The sequence below is a fragment of the Hippoglossus stenolepis genome, chromosome 6 (assembly GCF_022539355.2).
Source record: "Hippoglossus stenolepis isolate QCI-W04-F060 chromosome 6, HSTE1.2, whole genome shotgun sequence".
Classification (NCBI taxonomy): Eukaryota; Metazoa; Chordata; class Actinopteri; order Pleuronectiformes; family Pleuronectidae; genus Hippoglossus; species Hippoglossus stenolepis.
Window position 1 is genome coordinate 24,894,852 of NC_061488.1, and position 22,824 is coordinate 24,917,675.

At 42.0% G+C, this 22,824-nt stretch overlaps 1 protein-coding gene and 1 long non-coding RNA gene across 8 annotated transcripts in view; both read right to left on the reverse strand.

Annotated features, from left to right (window-relative positions):
* The window catches only part of myt1b (myelin transcription factor 1b), a 38,914-nt gene extending 35,838 nt beyond the window's left edge, over nt 1-3,076 (reverse strand). For all 6 annotated transcript variants that reach the window (XM_047340318.1, XM_047340321.1, XM_047340319.1 and 3 more), the window contains exon 1: nt 2,742-3,076. The gene's annotated coding sequence lies outside the window, so the exon portion shown is untranslated. The remainder of the gene's footprint in view (nt 1-2,741) is intronic.
* Nucleotides 3,077-14,772: 11,696 nt separating this feature from the next.
* LOC124851966 overlaps nt 14,773-22,824 on the reverse strand; it is a 60,003-nt gene continuing 51,951 nt past the window's right edge. For both annotated transcript variants that reach the window (XR_007032789.1, XR_007032788.1), the window contains exon 5: nt 14,773-15,121. This is a non-coding gene — a long non-coding RNA (uncharacterized LOC124851966). The remainder of the gene's footprint in view (nt 15,122-22,824) is intronic.

Consider the following 22,824-nt stretch of genomic DNA (forward strand, 5'->3'; position numbering starts at 1 on the left):
AAAGACCTTATCCTAGCAGAAAACAAAGTTTAGGATCCAGTAATTCCATTACCAGTCTGCAGCTTACAGTGATGGGACAATGGAGCAAAGACGCCTAAATCCATAGTTAGATTAAATACCAGGGTGAACTGTCTGTAACAGTATTAGTGTACATACAGGGCCGGGGCCAGCTGTACACCCCTGGTCCTGTTAAGCAGGATTTAGATACAACTTTGTGTGATTACAGAGAGCCACACTGAAGAGGCAGAGAAATCAAAAGTTGCAGAGCGGGACAGTCTTAAATTACTCACTGATTTCTTTGTGTCAGCAGGGGGCAGAGTGAAAGGATTATCTGGCAGATGTCAGAATTGGATTTGTCATTTATAGATAAGAAGTAAAATAAATAAATTCTCTCAAATTCTTCACTTGCGGTGTCTAACCTCAGTTTTCGTATGACAGCCTGAAGGTCAAATAAAACAAGAAAGGCAGTGTCAGGCAGAATGCACCTAAAAGACCCCCGCCCAAGGCTGCAGGTTGTGATGTTCCAAACACTCCTGTGCGTAATGCTCTTCTGCAGATTCTCCTTACTTTTTAATTAATTTTCATTTCTTTCTGTCTAATTTACTTCCCTTTTAATGCAGGGCATGAAATCCATTATTTCCAGGCTTTCATTTTAAATGCCTCCTCTCCATTGAAAGCCTGGCCAACCCTGACCTTTGCTTGTATTGCTTAGATTTCTGATAGGCTTTGAATGACAAGGGTGCAATTTGGCCCCAGCTGCTCCTCCAACATGTTTATTGCGCTCTCTCCTCCGGCACCTGCTGTCCTCACCACGGGCTATTCAACCCTTCATAAATAGAGAGGTTTCCTCCTATCACTGTAACTAAAAAGAAAAAAATAACAGAAGCAACTTCATATCAGGGGCTGTGCTAAAACGCAGCTCTATACTCTGCTGCTCTCGCCTCCACTAACAGCATAAGGCACCAATAACCTAATTCTGTAATCCCCTGAAACTAGGGCTACATTTCACAGGAAAAGTAAACAGAGGAGAAACAATAGGTGTCTTATCGTTTTTGCCTAAGATGCATTTCATTTTGACCTCACTATTCATTCTGCATTAAGCAGAACAACACTCGGAGATAAGGATCCCTCTGTGCAGTTTCATGAGTTTTAATTAAACACAAATGCCTCAAACACAGCTACAACTGCAGCTTCACATTTTCAAGCTGCACCGGTGAACAGATGTCTGTGATTTTAGTAGTTAAAGTCATCGAAAACATCACCATCAGCAGAAGTCCAACATCATTATAGAAAGGCCTTTATTTGTCAATGAAAAGACTTTTGCCTGAAAAGCCAAGCCTCCGTTATTTCTTAGGTGGGTCATTTTGAACCAGAAACAGTGAAGTGCATGGAAAGTAAGTTCAGATTGATTCCTCCTCTCTGTGATTTTCCAACATTTCAACTCGCAGCTGAAGTTTCCCATCAGAGCAGCGAGCAGCCTCACAGGCCACTACAGCGGCTCCGAGAGCGGGTGACATAACACCGCGTATCATCATCCCTCATCTCTTTCCTCCATCTTAGGACGCAGGTGCTTTGACAGAGGCGCACACACAGCGCATTACGTGGCCATCTAAGCAAAACAAGAAGGGGTGGATAGTAAAGGAAAACGCACGCGCGCACACACACACACGGGCTCATATTCTGCCCCGCACCGGCTGAATCCGACGAGGTGACCGCTTCGAAATCAAGTGAAATGTGCAGCTGGATGGAGCTGTTTATTTCCAGTGCGCTTCAGAGGACTTTTTTCCATCTGCGCACCACTAAAGGCGGCTGACATTTGAAGAGAGCATCTCTGTTTTTTTGCTGCAGAGGATCAAATGGCCAACCCCTCCCTCTCTCAAACACACACACACACACACACCATCCATCTATCCATCTGTCCGTGCATCCACACACACACGCACGCACGCACAAACAAACAGGGGACGGAGTCCTGCTCAACGCCCAGTGTCACATCCCATAATAACACAATTTTTGTGCTAAACTCTTTTTACTGTAACCAGCCAGAAAGCGACGCACGGCTCGTGCAGTGCGCGCAGCAGTACAGTGAAACCTGGAGATACAGAAGGTGAAACTAGAGGACAGTGAGGAGAAGACACTCGGGCTGTGACTCCGTGCGTAAAGAGCGTTCAGAGGAATATAACGTGGCCCATTCTCAGACCGAGTGTGTTTTCCTCAGCCCCACACACACGCAGATGAAGCAACATATATCCACAACAGAGGCAGAGTCACGGAGAGGTGGGTAAACACCACGCAGCACCGAGCCTCCGAGAAAGCGCCATGGTTGGTTCGCTCCCACTTTACTATGAGGCGTCAGCGTAAATGTGAGCAACCTCTGAGGGCTAAAACCCAGCATCTCCTCTATAGTTCCCACACGTTACTAGCAGAATAAACCCACTGCACACATCCAAGCTTTAAAGAAGACTAGATACCGGTCAAACTGCTGAGAGGTCGTAGATGAGTGCAAGTTTTCATTCATACCGGAGGAATCAGAAAATATGAAAATGTGAAAAACAGCACTAATCTCGGTCAAACACCGCGCTGTCGGTGCTGCGTTAAAAGGCTGTGAGGGTGCAGAGACACAGCAAAGTTACGCCAAAAAAGGCCTTAGATCTATAAATACAAATAATAATCGTAATAACCACAACAACAAAAAATTGCAGTTTACAATCCAAACATAAGCGGCGTTCATTTCTGTTTACCTTCAACAATATTTCCTCTGAGGTTTGCTGCGTCCTCGCTGTGTTTGGTAAGAGTTGCAGGTCGCCTTCAAGTAGTTTGTTAAAACCCCCCAAAAATATCCCGAGTAAATGTTTTTTTTAAAGGCGATCCTCTATCCCGGTACAAACGTCCAGATGTGGTAAATAATGAGGAGTGGATGGGGAAGCTGTCCGGGCGACCTCTCCTAAACGCAGCGCATCGGCGGCGCACGGCTCTGTATACCGAGGGCGTTAAGATGTTACTTGTTTGTAAGCAAAAAAAACATGGCTTCATTTGCCTTTGTCAGCGAGAAAAAAAAACGTAATATTGACTTACCTTTCCCTCGTGAGCCATTGTAACCCCCCCTCCACCCCCAGCCCCTCTCCACTCCCCCACCCCTCCGATCTGCTGCCTCCGCCCTTTGCCATGACATCACGGAGGCTGTAGTAAAACCTCCAGCATCACATGGGCAGGGCTTCAGGTCCCCCTTACTACACACTAACTCAATGGGCATATGTATATACACACACACACACACTCGCACCCTCTCCCTCCCTCCATCCATCTCTCTCTCTCTCTCAAACACACACACCATCTGAGCCAACACAACGGAGGACTTCAAACTACAATTTTTTTTTTTTTCTCGCAACATTCACCCGAAATATGAAAACACACTTCTCACATTGATGAGCAGTCTCCTGCACATCATATCATATCACAGCCAGTGTTTAGAGAAGCATCTCTCCAGCCCCTGCAGGGCTCCACAGCCAACACAATATTACACACCACAATGAGCTCATATTTTATACATTTCACCCGCTGACAACTTCTTGATGTTCCGCAAATGCATTATGGGGGTTATAGCTGCTGTAATCCATCCTTCACCCCCCACTCCACACACACACACAGACACACACACCCCAAATCCAACACTCACATACATCCTGGAAAGTGGTACCTTCCAGAAATTCATTCACTTTTTTCTTACACTGGGAGTTGATGTAGTACTTGTGTGCAGTTATCAGCATCCGATAATTCCTCCGTGTACGAAAGAGGGGTTTTAACGACATATAGGCAGAGAGGCGAGTCTCAGAGGGAGCTTAAATAAAAATTATATACGCTCGGGGGAGGGGAGGGGGTGGATATCAATCTGAATTATCACTGGAGGAGAAAAAACAGCAATAGAGAGAAACTGTTTATATCAGGTTGTGAGGTTTGTTTGGAGCTGTCAGAGGAGTGATCACTGTCAGTCAGAGATCTGTGGATAGTTTTGAGAGCTCATTGACAGAATAACGCCCGCTGTCAGTGCAGCTCTTACAACAAACAGCCGGTCTGAACAGTACAAACTTGGAGTCTCTCCCAAATGTTGCTCACACCGTGCTTTTGCTCCGCTGTTTTGAAACCATTAGTGGAAATGACAACCATTCATTACAAGCCATTTGAGAATAGTCCCCACAAATGCCATCCTTTATCTGCTGTCTCCACGCCGCGTACGCAGGGAATATTCAAAAAGCCCAACCTTCAGCTTTCAGAAATTCTATTAAATTCTTATCTCTTTGCAGCAGGCTCTTTTTGTGCAATCCCATTGTTATGCATTGGAGCTGAAATCAATCACCGGCCGTGCACGGCGCATCAGTATGATTTCAGACTGTGGGCGTGGAGAGAGAGGACGCACACAACAACAGTATTGACAATTGAATAAACAAAAGAGGGGATATGTGTGTGTATATATCTATATCTATATATATAAATAAATAAATAAATAAATAAATATATAATAATAATCCAAGGCCCTGTGTGGGTGTGTAAAGTCAGGCCTACAGGTCAGCTTAAAGGAGAGAGTGAAACATATTTCTGAAGATGACAGAATAGATAGAAAGTGCATGTTACACAGCACTCGTGTTGTTCTTCTAGTTGCTGTGCTCTGGGTTCAGGACTGCAGACAGCTCCACAGAGCAGGACCTCCGTGTCTGTCTGAGTTCAGAACCACGGACAGCTCCGACCCTCTCAGGCCTGCACACTCACACACTCACACACTCACACACACAAAACCTCCCTCCAGCTCATTGTTGAACTAACAAAGGCTTTTGTCTGCTCGCTGTTCTCACTAACTATCTGCCTCATTAGCTGTGATATCAGACTTCAGTTTACTGGAGTTACACAAATCTGTTTTTGAAACCAACTTCACTTCATCAATTTATTTATTTAATTGTGTGTCTTACCAAATGATCTTAATTGTTGCACTTTAATACTTTATCTCAAGTCCTTTCACTTTTAAGATTTGATTTTCAATAAGGAGATTGTTTATTGCTAAATTAAGCCTGAATTGTCACAAATGAAACTAAACTAAGATAAATGCTATGACTTCTTGGCTTTGATTAGCTTTTATGTTAAAGAACGAAACTCAAACAAAACTCTTCATAAACAGCTGAGAAAACTTTTGTGCCTCTATTTGTGTGTAGGCCTATTGTGTGTCACTAAACTAAAACTAAATAAAACACACTAAAATCTAAGAAAACCCCTTTTCATTAGTTTAAGTCACTGATTAAAAAAACTAAAACCTTATTATAAGCATGAAAACATGTTTGTTACTAAAGTACAAAAGAAAAAAATTAATTCATCGCTTGTAACCAGTAAACATAATAAAAGTAAACTAAGATGAACAAAAAGGTCAAGAGTGAGGAGGCTGTTTGTCATCAGGGAAAACTTGTTCTCCAGTTGTTACAAAGTGTGTGTCACTAAACTAAAACCAACTAAAACACACTATAATCATATCAAACTCTTTTTTCATGAGTTGAAGTGACTGAGTACTTCTACACTGATTTTAAAAAAAAAACTAAAATCTAAACAAAATCTCATGTTTAATCTAAAACTGAAAAAATGAATTCACTTCAGTAATCAATAAACTAAATAAGAGTAAAGTGAGATTGAAAAATGTTTGAGCAGTCGTTTTATCATATGGGAAAACTTCTTCTCCTGTTGTGACAAAGTGAAATCTGTGTCACTCAACTAAAACCAACTAGACCATACTAAGAACACTTTTGTTATAGGTACTATCTGAGTACTACACAACTTAATCTAAACCACACCTCACGTTTGTTAGTAAACTAGAAATAAAGAATTATTTCACTTCTATAATCATGGCTTGTCAGAAGTAAACTAAATAAGAGTAAAGTGAGATCAAGAGGGTGACGTCTGAGCAGACGGTATATCATCTGGGGAAACTTTTCCTCCTGTTGTGACAAAAGTCCGTCTGCAGATGCAGATGGCCCGGGGGCCTTCGGCTCTTTGCAGCTCACGTCACCACAGACTATATGCGCTGGCTGCATTGTACAGGCAGCCAGTATAAATATTACATGGGGGCAGCAGCTGACTGAGCGCTGAGGTTGGGACCGGGGGAGGCCCCTGTAGTCCCTCGACAGATGGAACAAGCCGACAGACTAACACAACAAAAAAGTTTTTTAATAAGCCCGCAGCTTGGCATTGTCCCCACGGTACCGGGGCCACACGGTCCCCTAGGGACCAACTGTCCTTTGTCTGGCTAGAAATTATTTCTCTCTCTTTTTTTAACCACAGGGGTGGAAGTTTAGTTTCAGTAAGAGAAGTTCACAAGACGACTTAAAGATGTTGGTGTGTGACGATAGAAAGGTTTTACACTTAACAGCTGCTGTGATCAGAAACAACTATAACCCTCTTTCAATACAATACAAAGACTTTTATTTTGAAATTCAACAGAGCTGCTGACTCTAAAGATGACATTTGTCTATAGCCTTGAGTCTAATAATGAAATAAGAAGATCAGTGTCAGCTCAGAAAACACGCACATGCCGCAACAGTAAGTTCCTCTGTCAAAGTTGTCGAGTGGAAACAAAGTGAGTGATACGAACCCAGGAAAGTGCGGCACAGCTTCATGTTTGCGGTGCTCCTGTGTCTCTCTTCAGTCCCGCAGCGGCCGTACACTGCTGCCGCTCAACTTTGCCAGCACCAAACAAAGTTCCGCAAACTTTACTCCAAACTTCCCCCCTCGGCCGGGTAGGGGGGCGGGACGCACAACTGACTGACACGCCCGGGGAGCCAATAGGGGAGGGGTTGTGCCCTCCTGCTGCCGGGAGTCGCAGCCAATCCCAGCGCTCCAGTGTCAGCTTTCAACAACAATGGGCTGAGCAGCAACAAAGAGCATCTGCTGCGCCCCGCAACTTCTCACACTCACTATAAGCTCCCCTGGAATCTGATTTAAAACATAAAATCACTTTACTCATACAACTCTTTCATTTATAAAACTCCTATTTAGATCTGCAGTACCTCAACCTGAACATTTCCAAATAACAGAAACTATCGACAAATGTGTACATGCTACTTGTTAGTATTATTGTTGACTCAAACAAATAAAAACATTCGGTTCCAAACAATATAAAATGCTTCCATATACCAAACAAACCCATCATCAGAAAAAACCATAAAGATATTAAAAGGTCATAATTTTCGAAGGCTCACTGACCCTCTAATGCTGCAAGACAAGTATGTAACATATCCAAAGTTCTTTTAACTGTGTCCACAATGACAACACACATATCAGAAATAAAACTGTGTTGCAAAGAAAAAACTATAAACGAATACATAACAAATGACAGTCAACCAGAAACACAGTTTCAATGATGAGCACTTTTAGGTTCTTTATTCTTTCAGCCTCACATAATCCACCCTCAACCCAACATTAACTTATTCAATATTTCCCCACATCTCTCCTTTACTCATGTCCCCGCCGCAGGTTTCCCCCTCGATCACACGTGACCAAATATACCAGATGCACAGCTAATTTAGGTAAGTTAGAGCGAACATTTTCACTGGAACTCCAGGCCTATTCAGAGTGCCTGTGTCTGGAACAGACAGACAGTTCCTCCCTCCCAATAGCAGATGGTCTGCCAGATAATGAGCTCTCCAATTGCTTTGCTCCCATTACCCCCATCCCCATCGCTCCAAGATGTAATGGGGGGTAAAGCAACCGCAACACATTCTACTGCTTTTCTTCTTCATTTCGTTTTATTTCACACATGTTTAATGATGTGATTGTTTTGTTTTTTTCTATTGTCTCTTCAGGAGAGCTGCACATTACCAAAACATTTTCTCAGTGCTTTGAAGGTTTGTTGTATGGTTTCAATTAGTTTAGTTTTTATATTTGTTTTAGTTTAATAGCATGTACTTTTTCAGGTATGAAACTTTATAAACAATAACATTTATAAAAACGAAATCTCCCTCATTCTCACCACGTCACAAAACTAAACAGAGAGAAACAAATCAAAATTCACTTTTGTACCATAAAACTGAATTACCTGTACAACTGTGCCAAACTAAATACAGTTAATTCACTAATTCTACTTTATAAGCTTGAATAGTTTCATTCTATTCCTTTATGTAGGCTTTAATAATTGTGAGTCATTAAACTACACTGAATTAAGCTCAAAAGAATTAAAGGCCTTATGTTTTACAATGTTCCAATGTTTTCCTTATCCATAAGAAAATATATTTGTGGTTTTTACAACCAGAAACCACCTCAGTGTAGTTTAACATTCCCCATCACACGTCTCTGTGGAGCTCTGGCAACAATAGGACATTTTGCTTTGGTCTCTAATACCACACTAACTGAACGACGTTCAACAACTGAATGAAAAGAGACGGAAGAGAGTCTGTTTTCAGCCAGGCCAGCCGCAGGTAATGGACAAAAGCCGACTACTGTGGCTCACTGACAAATATAAATGGCAATGGTCAGCCAGTGCTGAGATGAGAAAATACAACGGAAATTTTAAAACAGCAAGAAATTTAAAAAAAGAATAAAAATATTATAAGATGATAAAATCATTGGAGAAGCCGAATAAAACCATAATAAGAGTCCTTAAGAGTCTTGGCTAAATTGAACTAAACTAAACTAAACTAAAGAAAAAACTTAATCTAAACATAAACTAAACTAAAATTAAAACTAAATTTAAAACTAAATTAAATACTAAATTCAAACCAAACTAAAACTTAAACTACTACTCAACTTATACTAAACTAAACTTAACTAATGTAAACTAAACTAAAACATGCCCACATCCCCTCTCTCTTCACATCTCTCTTAATTCCTCGTCTCGGCTTCAGTGGCACTAATAAGTCAGAAACACATACACACATGTATATATATATATATATATATATATGTATGAATTCACTGCCTATTAAATTGGTTTGATGTGTACGCGTGTGTGTGGACAAAGAAGGTGTTGCTGCTGAGGAGGACTGCTGGGTCTCCACAGTAAGTTTTTTATCTGAGGATGCCAGACAGCCTCTTGTATTCTTCTTGAGCACGGTGCTCTGATTAGCCTATTAACTTTACTATTCACCCCCTACCCTTCTGTTCCCCTACCCAGATAGGACCAAACACACACACACACACACACACACACACACACACACACACACACACACACACACACACACACACACACACCCTCTCCTCTTTTTCTTGGCTCTGTATAACAAGCAGCTGAACTCTGACATAGCCTCCAGCTGTCCTGGAGATGGTGGTGACAATAAAGTTTAAACAAATACACACATACGCACACGCACACACAGTGAAGAGCAGGGAACAGGACCTAGTTGAGAAAATGACCTGGGTGAGCTAATTAATGGAAATTTCACTCATCATCATCATTATTCAGAAGTCCTCTTAAATGTTCCCTCTGGCGCATTATCATCACTATTCAGCATCTTAGAAACTAACAACTTTTGACTGTGCTGCTAGAGACAAAAGGGTCGCCGCTCGGTTGGAAGTAAAGTTTTCCACTTTAATAAATGTGCAGATTTGTGATTGACGTAACAAAGAAAGTGGAAGTGGAACAGGAGTTCAGACTGCGTTATCTGAGGATGTGTGTGAAAAAAGAGCCCACATCCTGGGCTCATGCACAGATGGACATCAGAGTGCTGTTCCCAGTCTCATGATAACAATCAGCTTTATAACACTATGGCTGTATGCCACCCCCACTTCTCTCTCACTCTCTCACTTTCACACCCCCAACCTTGCTGTCTCTTTCTCTCTAACATCCATGCAGCGTGATCATACTCATATCTGTCAACTCCCATTAGACGCAGCGGTTCAACCAGGGATTTTTATAAAAGTCTATCTTGAGTTATTTAAACATCCATCCAACATACCAAAGGATAGCATCACACTTACTCAAATATGACCACATGGAATATTAAACAGGTTTTTGTCCCATGCACCTAGACAAAAAATGATTTTATTGAAATGATGTGGGACAAAATCACAGTCGTACTTCTGACATCTTCAAATGATACTCTTGTTTTCAGTTTTTTCTTGAAAACTAAATAGAAAATTATTTATCTTAACTATTGTTCCAGTGTCAGTCTTTTTAGTTATAAAATTCTCATTTGTTTATGCGCTGCGGTGTTTCTTATTCATTTCCTTTTCTGAAGTTTAGAACTGGAAAATTATGCCTAATTTATCTGACACACTCAGGCATCGAGAGAAATCCAGCGTGATTTAGGAATGTATTATTACACAGAACTAGGACAGTGGATTTAGTTTATGACTGCTTACAATGAAAACACTTTAGGAGGGGGGTCTCTTAAATGCAGCGTGAACATTAGGAATTATTACGGTGACTGTAGGCACCTGACTATTGTTTTAAGACAGACTTGTTAAATTATACTTTAACTTAATCAACGTTGGTGTAGTATGAAAATATTTCACATGGCGAGGACACACTCTGCCCCTGGCTCTTCATTACTCACATATTACACTTCTCCTTCCGCTCTCTTTTGTGGGACTTATGAATTTTTAAAAGGGTGCACACACACACACACACATGCACGCACACACACACACGCAGAGAGAGAGAGAGAGAGAGAGAGAGAGAGAGAGAGAGAGAGAGAGAGAGAGAGAGTGGAAAAGGCCAAGAGACAGACAAAGTTTGGTCTGGATGCCACTTTGGATGACCGTCATCGCTGGAGACCCTCCCCTGCTCACCCAGCCCGGTCCGCAACTTGGGCCTGCCCAAAGGGTGGAGGGTGGGGAGGGTGGGGTGACACGTGGAATGGGGTCAGCTCTGCCAAAAGGCATTACATCGCTCCGCTCCTCTGTCTGTCTGCTGCAGCTCTCCGTCACTTTGCCCCTCTAACTTTTCGTCAAGCATGAATCCCTCGATGTGCAGCCATGATGCCACATCTCAGGGAGTCGCGAATGAGCCCCCTCCATCCCACCCCTCCTCGTCTACGGTGCAGTCCAGACGAGCATCATTGTGCCCACACACTCCTCCCCTGTGTCTCACACTCTGTCCCCCCTGCTGCGGTCGACCGCCTGACCCCCCGTCACCCTCCAAAGTCACTGAGTCAAATTCTTTGAGGCCTCCCCTCTGCTGAATTCCTCACTTCCCTTCCTCTGTCCTGCGGCGCCGCATCTTCTCTGCACACTTGACCCTCGCATCCTTTATTATCCTCTCTTCGCTCACGCCTGCAAACTATTCCCATCTCCTCTCCCCTCCTCTTTTTTATTTCCAGCGCTCAACTTCTATAATTTCCCCCCATCTTTCAGCCTTCTCCTCTGTCTCTCAGCCTCTCTCCCCTCGCTCTGCCTCCTGTGCTCACCCAGCAGCAGCAGGCTGGGCAAATATGCACCCTGAGCAGCGGTAAACACAGGCAGCACTTCACAAACAAGGCCTGATTACAATGACAAAGGCTGCCACACTTTAGGGAGGAGCTTGGAGCAATTTGGAGGCTGCGGGGGCCATTGAGCGAGTGGCATACTTAATGGGCTTTGTGTGCCAGAAGAAAAGGGTCTGAGCTTCTGGGCCCAGCTGTCACTATGGAAAATATCAGACTGACACAGCACCCGACGCTCTTTGGCTTGCTCTCTTTTCTTCTTTCAACCCCATGACCCCCCCCACACACACACACACACACACACACATACACACACCCACCCCACCCCTCCTCCAGCCTCCCTCTCCTCTCCTCTTCTCTCCCTCCACTCTCTTTTCTCTAGTTAGTGAGCACAAAAAGTGAAAGCTGCTGGAAAGAAAGACAGAAGGAAAGAAAGAAAGAAACTGAATGAGAACTCCCTCTCTTGATCTCTCATACACTCATACACTCATACACTCACACACTCACACACACACACTCACACACTCACACACACACATACATACACGCATAAATATAATGCGCAGTAGGCTGACTCGGCAGCAATTATTCAAACCCTAAACCCAGAGGGATAAATGACATTATTACATTTCACTACTTAATTACATGTGTGGATAGTTACTAAGCGTTAGCCATCATGCATGCATAATGCAGTAAGATAGTCACTTCGCTTCATAAAGCACCCTTTCATTACCAAATGTATGGCAGAGGAAAAACAAATTAACATGTGCTGCATGGTGAAAACTGCATCTAGAGTCAGTAAGTAAGACAAATAAACAGAGTAAAAACACATTAAGGGCAAATATATGATTGTTAGTCATCACAGGGCAAAAATAACTCCAACATTTAGTGGATTTCCAGCGGTGCCAAACAACAGTTTATTTTCTGGAAATGATTTTTCTCCAGTGATAATGGGCTTGGCACGAAAACAAAGACTAAGACATCCTCTGAAGCAGCTCTCTGGTTACGCTTTCTCAATCCTTGTACGCAAAGAAGCACTCACACTCCAGATCCAACTGTATTACACCAGCTCTGTGACTTATGGCACTGTAATGCACACACACACACACCCACGCGCATACACAGCAAGCTGGCAAGGGCGCACTGGAGGCGAACAGGCACAAACACATGCGCACGGTCGCACAGCGCTGCGTTATTGAAACACAGCACAAAGCCAGAGTTGGATGTTGTTTCACCTAATCTCTTTGATACTACTGTGGTGCTGCTAAGCCCCAGAAAATCAGCTTAGCAGATGTCCTAAAGTGTAGGTGGCTTGTTTCATGAGGCAAGAGAAGAAAACGCTACAAGAAGAAGAAGTGAAAGAGGGAGGTTGGGGGTAGGGCCACAGATTTGGAACGGGGCCTGACGACTTTGACTCAATCCCGTTTTTACTTCTGTCTGCCAGGCACAGTTGTTCCAGCAAACTAGAAGGAGTTTTTTTCCCTCAATCACCCATCCCTCCATCTTGTCTTCCTCCCCCAAACTCTCACTTTTCAGAGTGCTTAAGTAACTGTGTGTGTGTGTGTGTGTGTGTGTGTTCCAGCCAAAGAAGTTGTACTTGTGATAATGATGGTGATAATGATTGTAATGAGGATTTTTTTTTCACAAGGTTGCACATGCTGCTTTGCCTTCAAGCCCCAACCTGTACTTAGATGTCAGCTGATTACATTCACATCCTATACACATTCTCACTCTCTAACACACAGACACACATGCACATGTCGCATGCATTATCAGCACAAGTGAGACATCTGTATGCAAATGTCATTATGTTGGTGGGGAGGTGGCTCGGAGTGGGCCGGGTGTGAGTGATGTTATGACAGTGAAGGGGGGGCTGAAGAAGGTCGGGCTCTGACAGAGTGTGTGTGTCAAGAGCTGGTGCACATATGTATGGTATCCATAGTAACCAACTAACCCAACTCAAGACGGCTCACCGATGCTGTCATCTTTTATCTTTTTCCTCCAGCCTTGTGCAGTGCACTTGTGCTACCCGCTCGCATATAACTCATCTTTTGACATTGATAACACATGGCTGCAGTGAGTTTTAGACAGATTAATAAAACATCAAATCCTCCATTGTGATTCACCACAAGATTTTTTTAAAATGCTGATAATCTGTTGCACAGTGTGCCGCATCAATTGTCCCCCAAGTGTCTCAAAAATACAGTTCATGCCCACTCTAGAGAATGAGTGCATGTGTGGTCGTCTCCTCAGTTTTCTCTAAGGGACTGTGATGCATGTAGCAGGCACTTCAGTGTCAAACCTTCTCGTCCTAATGGCTAAGCCTTAAATGTGATGAGAAGGAAAGAGGCAAATGGAAGGAAAAGTGATGGAGAGGGAAGAAAAAGCACAAATGCTCTGAAGCTCTTATGACTTTAAAGACATACTAAGGACATACCAAACAATACACAATGTTCTTTCTCAGTGTGCACATACACCTGACATGTAACCCCATGGAATTATGAATAGAGTGCCAGCTTCCAAAGCCCTATACTGGGCATTTGCTTATGGATAGATGATAATAGTAAAATAGATAGTAAAAATGAAAAAATAAATTAGAAAATACTTTAAGGGAAATGTGTTTACACAAATTCATAAATAAACCTTTTTAAATAATAGAATTTATGTGTAAAATGTAATTTTTGTACACACAAACATAAACGGTGCTCACCAAACTATAGTTCAATGTTCCCATTTGACTGCGAGAAGCTGAGTCCTACGGTTTAGATAAGAGTTTGAAAACTTGCCATGGAACATGTAAGACAGAATTAAGCCAACGATAACTTCGTATGCCACAGTTTTCCAGCCTCATGTCTTGGATTTGTGAGGAGCTGGTGGATGTACTTCAATCTGCCAGTTAAACTAGGTTTACTGCTGTGGATGTTTATTGACGTGCAGTAAATAGCAAAACACATAAGAGGAAAGTTTAACGTTGTCAATAGTTTAATTCTGTAAAATAATATATTATATATTCAATTTTGTATTAATCATAGATTCAAAAGGTTTCTGCTTTATCAAGACTGTGTGGTAAGGTTACCACACAGTCAGGATTTGGAAAAACTTGGTCAAGTTGTATTAACTAAAAAACATAATTAATGCAGAGCACATATTCAAGTTTACATTAGCCCTCTTCACTCAAAATCATTAGTTAACATAAATTATTTCTTAGTTTAATGAAATTATAATTTTAAGTAAAACACACAAACATCGTTTAGGAATAATGAATAACAAAACTTACTTAACACTACTTAAAATCAGTCTTTTAATTGAATCATATGAGATTGTTAAATACATAGTTTAAACAGAATTGTATGGAAAGTAAGACATTAAACAATACATGTTTATGCTCCAATGCATTTTATTGTTACCAAAAACAATTCAAACGTTTTATCAGGGCAATAAAAAAGCTTGTCAATCAAAAGACAAATAAAGACACATAAGAACTATCATGCACCGTTTGTAAGCTTCATAGACTTAGGGAAGTTGAGATAAAGTGCGTATGCTAGTCCAAACAGAATACACATAGCCTTTGGCGGGTCTCTAATGTTGCCCATCAAAACTTCTCCCTTGATGATGATCTTCATTGAGGCTGAACTGAGATGCAGGGAAAATGAGAGCACAGCACCTTCATGCTCAACAAGGAGGATCCCAATGTCAATATGGAGGAAGGAGTCATCATCATCAGAGCCCTTAGTAAAGAAGATAAACATAAGAGCATCTCATTAAATAAATATCACAAATGTTTAGCAATTTAGCCGAAAAAGCTTGGAAAGGCTACTGCTATTGGATTTTACTAGTGTAAATATCTAACCGTTTGAGCTCAACAAAAGAGCACCTATCCAGCCTCAGTGGCTACTTAGAGAAGGGGAATATTTCTGCCATATTTTGGCAGATTGGAAACCACCATTTTCACATGAAAAGTGGCACAATATCTTATTATTTGAATTGTATGTAAATGGTTTGTATTTATATAGTGCTTTTCTAGTCTTGATGACCACTCAAAGTGCTTTACAGTACAGTTTGCCATTCACCCACACCGTGCATCTATTAGCAGCACTTTTTTGGTTCTACGAGGGGCAAAAGCATCTTGCATCTTGCCCAAGGACACTTCAGCATGCAGATGGGCAAGACTGGGGATCGAACTGGAGGACGAACGCTCTACCACTCAGCCACTGCCGCCCCGCGGTGTGCTATGTATAAGACTATGCCCATATGGTTTATCAAATAATTGTACAAGTTCATCATTAAGCCTTCAAGATACATTTAGATACTCTTTAGAAAGAAATTACTTACAAGAAGTAGAAGTGAAGAAGTCTGTTGGGTTGTCACCAAGAATAATGGTGTATGGATATCAACTCTGTCGTCATTTAGAGAGTAAAATGTAGTTAAATAGCTTTAATGACACAGAATTAATGGTTTATTAATGAAAGCTGAAACAACCAAGCACAATTTGGATTGGATGGCACAATTATGAAAGTAGAACTTTTCGGAAAATGTTGTCATAACATAAGCTGTGAAAACTATGCAAGTAGATGATGGGTATGCACCGACCTTGGTCTCTTGTTAGAACTGTGAACAGCTGCCCAACGTTCCCGCTCTTGGATCAAAATATTTTAATACGAGCCGGACTGTGCCGAACAACTCTTTCATAGAGTTTCTGCTCAAGTTGTTTCCTTTCCACTGTTCCTGTATTGTGTGTGTATTTCAATACCACCCTGCAGCTCTACAATCACGGTCATTTCATGCAAAAATTGTGAGCAGTTTAACTAGCCTCATTGTTTCATCCAAAAATAACTAAAATGATTAATATCCAACCCAACATTAACTCCTCTGCAAAACTCTTCTAACCCCTTTATGACCAAGTCCTCTGAATAGTTAAATGAAACTGATAATGCTGTGTGCATCAAATCACAGTGCACATTTTGAATCGGTATGAACAGCGAGCGTGACCCCAAGCACATGCTACACGCATGCTAACATCAAGCTAACATTAACTTCGGCGTTTATCTCACTTTTCCCAGAGAGTTATCCACAATCTTTTCTTTACACACACACCATTTCATTTGGTGTAACTTTAATTAACATGTTTTCTTAACTTAAAGTTAACGTTTCGCTGTGGGCAGCCGTCTGTGAGCCGACAGAAAATTGAAAGCACTTTGACACTTAATTAAGCTGTGTTGTTACTGGACCGTCTTTTTGGTAATAACACGTCTCAGAGAGCTGTCTGAAAAATACTTTATTTGGTCAAACACACTCACCGTTTCACTCGGTGTCGATGCTTCCAAACTCTCACAACTCTCAGACGGTGAAGTTCTCCTGTCGGACGCAGCAGCCACGGACTCCTCACACAGGACGTGTCCTAACTTGTTACCGGGCAGAAATTCAAATAAGCCCCACCCCTCCCTTACCGTAAACCAACATGTTAAGTTGCCTCTGCTTAACATGATCATTAACACTGGATGTTACAGCTGAACAATGCAAACAACTCTTATGTTTCAGTAATGACATGATGTTTTTACAAAACAAGACAGAATAATTAATGACCACTAAAAAAGTTTATTTTAAATAAAATCCGGCTTTACAGCTGATTCAAAACGCTGCTGCTCGAGTCATCACTAGCACCAAGAAAGTGGTAAAGATCTTAACTTGACTTCGAAATCCTGCTGTTGGTTTATAAAGCACTGAATGGTTTGGAGCCAAACTATATTTCTGATCTACTGCTACGTTATGAACAATCCAGACCCAACCATCAGGTCATCTGGGACCAGTCTGCTTTCTGTCACCAGAGTCAAGCTAAACATGGAGGAGCAGCGTTCAGTTTTTAAGCGCCGCGTAAGTCTGTATTGAAGACTTTCCTGTTTTCCATGCCTTTTTTAAATCAAACAATTACTCATTTCTAACACTGCACTGTTACTTTCTCATTTTATAAACGTTTTCTATTTCCCTTGTAAATCTTTTTGATATGTTTTCGTATCATCTTTGAATTTCCTTATTGTTTAAATGTGCTATACCAATAAACTTGCCATGCCTTGATTAGATTTGACCGAAAACGCCACAACTTTCATGATCAATTAATTGTCTGGCTAAAAACATGGTGAAAATGACGCTGTAAAAAAACCCAGAAAATCTTTTTTATTTGAATGCGGAAGAGCTAATTAGTCAGGAGTGGGGCGAAGGGGACACACGGGATGACACAGTATGCTCTCACGGAGCAGGGCAGGTGTTAAGCTGAACTCTATGCTTGTCACATCAACAGGATGGTGAAAAATGTATAGAGATGTCTACGATTACCGGCGTTGGCAGGATTTCTCCTGGTGCAGCCATATCATTATGAAATGGGGACAATTAAAGGGCAAACATTGCGGTGACATGTATAATGCACACACAAGGTACGCATCGCCTCCAAGGTTTTTCATTTTGATATGCTATGGGCTTCAAACCACTTGGTACAGCTATGCTAACAATGGGGGCCATGCTAACAAGCTGCTATTCCCTATAAAGTCCTGCTGAGAGTGTGCTGCACTAAGTTTTAAAATCACACTTTAGCAAACAAAGCATCACAAACAGTGGCTCAGACACTGACAGAAGCACCAACTAGTGGAAAAGATGTGATGGATCCATGTCCGGATTTTCTCCAGAGATTTCCTCTCACACATGAATAACAGGCTTAGATGCGTTCACAAAAAATGAATTCTCCGGAGGATTCAGGTGTCGGGTGGTGGAGCAGACAGAGGCGGGATGTAGTGTTTTTATTCCGCTGCAGAGATCACATTTTTGTTTACAGCACTTTGACAAGGATGTCAGCCCATATCCCCACAAACTGTCTTGACATCTTTGTTTGTATCTTCTACATGTACTGCACCGCTTTTCTGCAGATGTTTGTTTTCTTTTTTATTGTTTCATTTTTGCATCTGTCGCTTGTTAGAAGCATCAACAACTCCTCCACTCGCTCGCGATGAATCATGTGGGGGATCACCTGCTGCGTTTTCACATCGGCTCCTCTGGAGTTTCTGCGTACTTTATGCTAGGGGGCCAGGTGGAGACATTTGCGACCACACATACAGCCCCTACGGAGCTCAGTGCATGTCTGAAAGTTGCTCTAGTCTGCATGGTAGTTAGCAGCTCACTCTCAACCTGAACAGTAACATATCTACTGGCAATTTTAAAAATACTTGTTTTAGTGGATTTTTGAGGTTTCAATACACTCATACATGTGTATATCTTGCAGAGTTAAAGAAAATGAATAGAAATTCCTGGACCTGTGCATTTATCCAGAGATGCTCCAAAATTGAATTGGTTCTTTCTTGGGTCATACCCCACCCCTCCACACAGCTTCATGGAAACTGGCTGTTTTTGAGTAATCCTACTGACTAACAAACAAAGGAACACAGATGAAAACATAATCTCCTTGGAAGATCTATAAGTACCCCCACCTCCCTCTGGTAAAACCAAGCTTACATTGCAATCTTTTATGGCTGTTAGATACAAAGTGCTAAATATTGTCATGCTCTGTGATCAATGCTTTGCTGATCAGTTGAGCTGATGTGTTTCAGTGTGTGTCTTTGTGACAGCTGATTGAGGTTCAGACTGATGACTTTAGATGAAAACATAATTGCATTGTTACGCTCATAATATTCTGAAGGAGAAGAATTACAGACAGATGTGCAGAACCTCAGTCTCACGATTCCCTGCAGCTGATAAATAATATGTATTAAAATCTGTAATTCATTGCACACATTCTGATTCTACCTTTCTTTAAGAATTTACACTGACTGCCGTTTGGATTTTACATTCGTTTAAAAACTGTTATTAGTCTCTAAGATTCTACATGGAGAAATGCAAAAATGCTTTTATTGTATGAACCAGTAAGCCCCCTCATATCTTCTGTCTGTTTTAGTCGTTCCAAAACACAGAACCAGAACCTTCCGTTATGTGACTTTTAATAATAACCAGTGACTGTTTGTGATGATCTGTTGCTCTTGTCCTGTGTTAATGCTCTGGAGCTTCTTCAGAATTATTCCTTGTCAGTAGTGAGTCCTCCTCAAACAATTCTACAATACACTGTCACCTTTTATTGTTTGTGTGCAAACAATCTATGGTGCAGAGTGAAGTTAGAAAACTACCTGATTTACCTGCAATGAAGATTTTATAGTCAGTTTTTTTCATAAAATGAAACTGAATTTGCTTCAATACTGTTCACATGTGTGGTTTATATAAAAGTTTGAATGATTTACTGAACTCAAGTTATTTTTCATACATTGCATGTCGGCTATTTCAGTCTGTTAAGCAATCGACACAATCTTCAGACTCAAGTTCAGACCAACTTTTCAAAATAAAAGCTTTCTAATTCAGCTCAATATAAAGCATTGAAGCTTTGAAGACAAATTGCCAAACAGGAAGTGATTCTGTGAATGTTGCTGCCATCACAGAGATCAGCACCCATCACTGGTCGGTCCGTCTGTGTCTGTCTCAGTCTGATATGGGGAAATGAAAATAATGAAATTATCAAAATGATCTGGCAACGATTTTGACATGCAGTTTCACATAGTTCCTGACCACTGATGTAGTTATCTGAGGTGGAAGAAGACATGTTCAAATCGATCCACAGAAGTCACACTGCCCAGTCCCCACTACCTACTACAGAGCACTGGCCACACTGGTGTTTATTCAATTTCTCTTAATATTAAACGTATCACATGACCATATCACACCAAACCCCTCACTGCACTTCCCGTGTCTCCTAAGAATATGCATGCCAAGTGTGAAGTGAATTAGATGAACAGTTAGCAAGATATACCTTCCACATACAGACAGAAAGACATTTGTCAAATTACTAGGTACATGCTGTGCTGGAGCAGCCTTCCAAAATAAGCTAGAATATATATATATTTTTTTAAACATGGATAAAAAAATGTTTGTTTGGTCTGGGTTATATTTACTGTATTATTATTATAATGTTAGGCTTTTATTTTTTGTTTGTTTAATATTTCTCCTCATAAGTTCATTACACACACACTTTGAATTGCAATCCACTTGTACCAAAGGTGCTATATAAATAGGCTTTGATTGATTGGTTTGATGGGAGGCTATTAGATCTTCTCCTGCTTGTTCAAAGTGAAGTTTTGTTGTTGCTGGCGGGAAGGTAGCGTTCAACACCTCCCGTAAATTTCCCAGCATGAGGTCTGTTCTGAGTTTGGAACAGAGAGTAAAAGCTTTAATGAATCAAATGAATCTCTGTTGCGTTGCATTAGTCTGATAGAAAATATGAAAAGAAACGAACTGGGGATGGAGGGTTTAAAGATAGCACACTGATATGTAGTTTTGAATTTAAGTGTCTGTGAAATGGAAGATGAGAACACAAGTGCACGCTCAAAAAAATGACTCGAGAGTTGGAAAACATCGGTTTGCAGGAGATAAAAGGCACAAAAATAAGGAATCATCCGTCCCTGTTCACAGCTCTACACTCTGTCTCTTTCTCTGTCAGGCTGATGGGTAATTGAGGCAGTCACAACACACATCGGGACGCAGTGTCATGCTGTGCCCTGGGTCTGGCTCACTGCCCCAGCCCTCTGGCAGCATGCTGCGACACGCACAGGAGCGGACACACACACAAATAAATAAAAGCACATGCTCCTCACTATGCCCACGCACATAGGGACAAGTGTGGACATCACAGACACACTGTTCCTTTATCAAAATGCTAACAAGCTGTTTTTACACAAGCGTGTAGTCACACAGATGGACCAAGACCCACACACACACACACACACACACACACACACACACACACACAGAGATCACTATTTACGTCACACTTCTGTCCTTCTTTTGATCACTGAGACGACAGCGTGCCCCAGCAAGTTACTCCTCTCCTTCTCTCATTTTATTTCTCATATTTCATTTACTTTTATCTCCTCCCACCTCCTGTTCCTCTCCTCTCCCTCCCCCCCTGTTTCATTTCTCCTCCTATCCTATCTTCTCTACCCTTCCCACCTCCTTTTTCTCTCTCCTCCTCTCTCATCTCCTCCTGTTTGTCAGACCTGAGGCAAACAGACTTGGCCCTAGGCAACGCTGAAGCCTCTTCTGTTCCTCTCCCCTCGCTCGCTCCCTCCCACTCCATCCCTCTATCCTGGCGATCCTCCAGTTTAAACAGAAGGTTGTGCTGGGGGAGAGAGAGGGAGGGAGAGAGAGAGAGAGAGCGAGAGAGAGAGCAAGAGAGGGAGGGAGCGAGAAGAAGAGAGAGAGAGAGAGAGAGAGAGAGAGAGAGAGGGAGAGAGAGAGAGAGAGGGAGAGAGAGAGAGAGAGAGAGGGAGAGAGAGAGAGAGAGAGAGAGAGAGAGAGAGAGAGAGAGAGAGATGGGCCAGTTGCTAGTGTGAGTGCTGCATGATTCATGTTGCCCTGTAATGAAGCTGGTCCAGTCTTTTTAAGTGTTTGGTGTGTAATGGAGTTTCAGGGACAGGCCTATCATTTTCTCCTAATAGTGCTTTCTCCACTGCACGCCATGACCCCTCTCTCCACCCCCCCCCCCGCCCCACACACCCCTACTGTGGCAACTGCATATTACCACAGCACGCACGCACACATACACACACGTAGCGATTACCGACAGCTGCGGGAGTTTCTGAGCGGCAAAAGTGGCCAATTTTCTCTCCCTTCCATTTAAACAACAAACAGGGCGTCGTGTTAAAATGGGCGAGGGAAGAGAGAAGGGAAATTGGGCTGATAAGGGTTATTGTGAATCAGGAAGAGAGTGGGTTAGCCGCTGGGAGGTAGCAGTGCGTGGCGAACAGTGATTTTAATATTCTTGAGGAATACTTTGACAGAGAGGGCACTCGCAACGAGAAACTGCGAAGAAATAACGTTCAGTGGACTTTAGCTTTTAAAGGGGAAAGGCTGCACATTTGCACTGAAACAGAACCTAAAAAGTGTGCATGTGTGTGTTCTCTCAGCTTGAATCTTAACAATCTAAACACAGACTTTATCTAACTAAAATCTACAGCATACTTTGAGGAACAAGGGTCAATAAGTCCAGTCTTCGGTTTACTTTTTAAGAAGTAAATTTTAAGGCTTAAACTTGCATTAAGGATTAAAGTTGGAAGCTTTTCAATAATGAATGCAGTCACTCAATGAAACCCATAAGGATAATACAAGTGTATGTGTGTGTGTGTGTGTGTGTATGCAGGATGGGTGGGTAGGGACAGTTTTACCAGAGCAGATTGTGGAGTGTGTGTACAGACCAGACCTGAGATTACTGAACAGATTGCACAGCTGGCAACCAGCCCTGTCTCCACACACACACACACACACACACACACACACACACACACACACACACACACACACACACACACACACACACACACACACACACACACACACAACAAATGCAGAG